This window comes from Eumetopias jubatus, unplaced genomic scaffold (genome assembly GCF_037043125.1).
Source record: "Eumetopias jubatus isolate StellerSeaLion01/CBP00866 unplaced genomic scaffold, mEumJub1_p1.0 scaffold_3, whole genome shotgun sequence".
Lineage (NCBI taxonomy): Eukaryota > Metazoa > Chordata > Mammalia > Carnivora > Otariidae > Eumetopias > Eumetopias jubatus.
Genome location: NW_028274809.1, coordinates 132,186,972 through 132,192,776, shown reverse-complemented (window position 1 = coordinate 132,192,776; position 5,805 = coordinate 132,186,972). Strand labels below are relative to the sequence as shown.

The window sequence follows — 5,805 nt, the reverse complement described above, 5'->3', positions numbered from 1 at the left end:
GGAAGTACCTAGGAGGGGACTCGTGGTCTCTCTGGGTTGAAAAGTCTCCAGGGTTCAGAGGGCAGAGCACAGGAAAGGAGATTGCTGCACAGAAAGGAAACTCCAAAATCTGCAGTGGTCCCCTTGAGCATTCACGTGAGTTCTGCTCAGTGTATGCAAATGAGGAAACCACTTGCAGGGAGGGAAAGAACTATCCAAAAAGACTAGAGGAAGCAATGCCCAGTGTTCACACAGGACCAGGAATAGTGTCTGTCCACACCAGCCAGGCTGGAAAAACTCATAACACATGGGGCATGAGATAGAGTCCTCAGAAAAGTTGTCCTCAGTAATGGACTAGTTAGCTGTAGATTGTACACTGCTCTGGTCTTGTTTAAAAAATCTTAAAAGCAAGACCCCCAAATAACAATTTTTCCAGCAAACATAACTGTGTACCAGAACAAAATATAAGAATTTAGGAATACAAAAATATTCAGAAACACAGTAAAATTCATAATGTCTGGTGTCCAATAAAAAATTACCAAGCATGTAAAGAAGCGGTAAAATACAAACAAAATGAAGATAAAAACCAATCAGTTGTAACTGACACACTTAACTTCACAACTGAAAAATGCTAAAACTCTCAGACAAGGACATTAAAACAGTTATTATAATTATATTCTATAGATTTAAAAAGGTAAATAGAGACATGGTAAATATAAAATACCCAAATCACAGTTCTAGGGATGAAAACTACAATATCTGAGATGAAAAATACACTGGATAGGATTAAAGGTAGATTACATGTCACAGAAGTAAAGATTTTAAATTTGAAGGCATAGAAACAAACTATCCATAGTGAAACACAGAGAAAAAATAAACTGGGGGAAAAAGCACCAATGAACTGTGGAGTAAGTTCAAGCAGCATATTTGGACTAGATTCAGAATCCTCCAAGGTGGAGGGGAGTAGAAAGATTTTTGAAGAACCAATGGCTTGAGGTTTTTTAAATCTGATGAAAACTATCAACTCACAGATACAGAAAGTTCAATGAACCCCAAGAACAAGACACATTAAGAGAACTACATCATCACGTCCTAATCAAATTGCTCAAAATCAACAATAAAGAGTAAAAAATCAATGATAAAGAGTAAATCTTAAAAGTAGCCAGGAAAGGAAGGAAAAAGATAAGAAGGGAAAAGATAAGGTAGCAGATTTCTTCTTGGAATTATTCAGGGGCGGGGTCAGTGGAACAATATCTTTACTTAAAGAAAAAAATCTATCAATTTAGTATCTATACTCTGCAAAAATATTTTTTAAAAAATGAAGGCAAAATAAAGAACTTTACAGACATTCAGGTGTTGAAGCAACTCATTACCAGCACACCCACATTATAAGGAATTTTAAAAGAAATTCTTCAGGCAGAGGTAAATAATATCAGATGGAAGTCTGGCTATACATAGAAATGAAGAACCCCAGAAATTTATAACAGCAAATAAGATATTTTTTCTTATTAAAATCTCTTTAAAAAGATAATTTGCTGTTTGAGCAGACATGATAACTGTGTGTCTATTACATCTATAAAATTTAAATGCATGACAGCAAATTAAATCCAACATAAGCAAAAGAAGGAAAATAATGATCAGAATGGAAATCAATGAAATAGAAAAAAAAAGAAAAGAAAAAGAGAAAAACAATGAAACCAAAAGCTGGTTCTTTGAGATAATCAATAAAATGAATAAAACTATAGTCAGGCTGATTAGGATAAAAAGAGGACACAAATTACCAATACCAAGAATGAGAATGCATCCGTTTGACAGACCTGGAGTAGTTCCTGTCTGCTGCTAAGGTTTCCACTAGAGATGCAAGAAAAAAGTGTCCTCGCGCTTTCTGTCTGTCTCATTATGGCAGTCAAGATTGAATGGGGGAGTACAGGGAAAAAACAGAAGAATTTCTGCAACTCAGAAGTAACCTTGTCAACAATGAAATCTTGTTTTACTCCAAAAAAAAAAAAAAATGAGAAAGGTGGCATCTCTAGAGATTCTATAGATATTAAAAGGATAATAACGAATACTATGAACAACTTTATGCCAATAAATTTGACAACTTAATTGGAATGGGGAAACTTTTTGGAAGGCAAAAGCTACCAAAACTCACTTAAGAAGAAATAGCCTGAATAGCCATATACCTATTAAAAATACTGAATTTATAGTTTTAAAATCGTTCCATAAAGAAAACTCCAGATTTAGATCATTTTGTTGCAGAAGTCTTCCAAACATTAAAAAAAGCAATTATACCAACAATACCAAAAATACAAACTCTTCTAGAATATGGAAGTGAAAGAAATGCATACCAACTCATTCAAAGAGACCAGCACTACCCAAATACCAAACCAGAAAAGACATTACAAGAAAAGAAGTCTGTAGACCAATATCACTCATAAATATAGATGCAAAAATTTTAAAGCAAATTTTAGCAAATCTGATCTGACAAGGTGTAAAAGAAGTACATCATGGCCATGTGGAATTTATCCCAAGAATGCTGCCTTAACATCCCCAAATCAATCCATTTAATTCACCATATTAACAAACTAAAAAGGAAAAAAACATAGTATCATCTCAATAGATGTAGAAAAAAAGCACTGGATACAGTCCCACATCTATAGTTGAAGAAAACTCTCCGGACACGAGGAGTAGAATGGAACTTCCTCTGCCTAATAGAAAGCATCTATGAGAACCTAGTGAACATTATACAAAATTAACTTAAAATAGATCACAGATCTAAATGTAAAAACTAAAACTCTAAATACCTAGAAGAAAACATGGGAGAAAACCTTTGCAGCAGACCTCAGAATAAGAAGAGCCAGAAGAGTCATTGACTGGAAGGACTCTGCCATCTTTGGAAAAGTCAAGATTGGAGGCAGCCTGGGCAGGTCAAACAAGGGGATTTTCTTCTGCTGCCCCCTCTATAGAGGCCCCTGGAAGCATGGTATCTCTTCTTCGTACTCGGTGCTTAATAGCCCTTGAAGGCAGTAGTGTGTCTCCACCAAGACAAAGCAGCCAGTATAGGTGCAGTTTCAAGGGGGCCAGTCATTGTCGGTGGCACCATGCTAGAATGCAAGGTGCAGAGAGCAGGAACACAGGAGGTGCTGTATCTGTACATGAGGGTGCACACTACTTTAGGTCAGGTAAGCTTTCACAGTTGGATTATGGTGCTCTGCTCATCAGAGGCAAGGCCAGGATCTGAGTCTACGTGGGGCAAGTGGAGTATGTGTGGGAAACATACATGTATTAACACCATACTATGTTACACACTTGATGTGTGTTGTCTCATTTCATTCATATAGTGATCCTGGTAATGGGTATTATTATTCTCATGTCATAGGATCGTAGAAGTTATGTAACTGCTAAACGCTGCTGATGCTCAGATTAGTCTGATCACTGTTGTGTGTGTGTGTATTTTCCATTATATCATCTGTCTCCATAAAAGCAAGAAGGGTTTTGCTAGCTTGCAAAGAATAATGTGAATCTCTCTGCAGGACTTGAAAGTATAAGCCCAGAAAAGTTCTCTCTCTTTATGAAAAAGCAATTGTTAAAAATTCTTGGCAAATCTCAAGTGTCCTACATGTTTGGGGGTGAGGCCGTGCATCTGCCTACATTGGGAATACCTGAATTGTGTCCTCCATGAGTGTTTCTTAGCAAAAGTTGTGAGGGTGATTCCATCTTTGGCCTCGAAATAAAAGAGATTTATGAACAAATACGGTGTTGGTGATTGCAGGTGAAGTGAGTCCTCAGCATCACCAGCCAAAGAAGTGATGGAAAACAACAAATCATGATGCTACAGAAGAGTTTTGTGACTCATTCAGAGAATCCATTTCTGATCACAGCCTATCTGCAGAACAGTTTTACAATGCTGATGGAAGTCTGGCATTGCTTGTAAAGTTAATTCTGACACATTCAGGGCAGGAGCAGTGAATCAAGTACCTGTGATTTTCAGCAGAGGGACAAACTATTCCTGTACTGATAACAGTAGGTAGATTCCCCCAAAATAATACCTTCATTGTCCTAGTTCTTCCAAAGTGGGCACACATCAACTAGTGGTTTTCACAGTAGAAGCTAATGCACCGATAGAAGACTTATTTCATCCTTACTGGTTTTATTATCCTGTGGCATGTATAATGAAAGATTTGTTAAGGGCATCTGATATCTTTTAAAAACTTTTTTTTATCATTAAGAATTTTTTAAAAACCCACTAAAGTCGAGACATTCCTTATCCAGATTCAGTGATTAGCAAGATTTAGCCATATTTGCTCCATGTATCTCTTTTTTTCCCCATTAATGAATATCTTCACCTCTACTTTCCTGAAAGATCTTTTTCAGTGAAAAGTCATTTTAGAACCTTTGTTAGGTCCTTGATGGCTAAGATAAGCTTAATACTCTTATTAGGTATTTAAAGCCTTGTTCAATCAGGATTGAGCCTCCCCTTGTAGCTTTCTCTCCCAAGAGACTCGCATGAATTCTACGTTGTAGACAATTTTAATTTAATATAGTCCCTGAATACATATTGAAAATTTCTTCCCTGCTTATGCCATTTTTTCCTTTCCTTTTTTTTTTTTTAAAGATTTATTAGAGAGAGAGAGAGCACATGAGTAGGGGGAGAGGGAGAGGGAGAATCTCAAGCAGACTCCCTGCTGAGCATGGAGCCTGATGTAGGGCTCCATCCCATGACCCTGAGATCATGGCCTGAGCTGAAATCAGGAGTCGGACGCTTAACTGAGCCACCCAGGTACCCCTATGCCATTTTTTTCTGTCTAGTGCTTTCCTTCACTCTATTTCAGGCAAGCCAATTCCTGCCCACTGGGTAGACCCTGGCTATCTGGTCATTTAACAGCCAAACTACATTTCCCAGCCTCCCTTGCAGTTAGGGGTGGGTGTAACTGAGTTGTACCACTTCCAGGCCTTGCTTATATAAACCTGCCAATTTACTTTCCCCCTAGTGTCTTGTCTGCCTGCAAACTGTGTGTAAATATCAGAACAGCTCTGTTATGCAAGTCAAATATGGAAGGTGGCAGAGCCTTTATCTGTCTTGTCCGTGAAAGATTGAGTGGCACAGTCTCTCCCCCATGATTTTGAACTTTTCATGCATTAGAAAAAATTACTATTGTGTCAAGCTTACCACATTGGGGGATTTCTGTCTTAGGGTAGCTAGTGTATCTTAACAAATGTATATCTGTCCTTCAAGTCTGGTTCAAATTTTCTCTTTCCTTTCACATCTACCTTTATTGCTCCAGGCAAAAGTGATGCCTCCCTCCTTTTAATTATCACAGCATAGAGTTCTGAATTTTATGTTGATTTTATTGTATGTACTCCAAGCCACCTCAACATCCTGCCCACCTGCCTCCTGAAATTGTCCCTGTACCCACACCTATGCTGTCTTACTTTCCATAAGTCCCTTGGAGGAACAGGAAGTGCCCCTCCTCATGTCTTAGACCAGGCCCCGCCCTCGAAACCCATCCCCCTCTTGCTGCTCAGGGATCCTGTTCTGCTGTGTCTGCCTGGGATTGCAAATTTTCCCTGAACTGGTTCTGTAGCATTTGAGGACACGCATTGTTACTCGCTTCAGAGAACCCATTTTCCTTCGGCTCCTGTGGCTGCATCAGTCAGGATAGGCCAGGTTACGCTACAGTAACCCTGTGAGTGATCCCCAAATCTCAGTACTTGCGATTTATTTCTCAATTGTGCTCTATGTTCTAGGCCGGCCGCAGATCTGCTCTGTGTCCTCATCATTCTGGGCACTCTGTGGAATGTGGTCCCTCTTCTATCAGAGGGAAA

General features: G+C 38.6%; 1 non-coding gene across 1 annotated transcript; it reads left to right on the top strand.

Annotated features, from left to right (window-relative positions):
- The first annotated feature begins 1,777 nt into the window (after positions 1 to 1,777).
- Positions 1,778 to 1,911, top strand: LOC114212981 (small nucleolar RNA SNORA31). The gene has a single exon (XR_003610093.1). It is a non-coding gene; the product is annotated as a small nucleolar RNA SNORA31 (small nucleolar RNA).
- Positions 1,912 to 5,805: the final 3,894 nt, after the last annotated feature.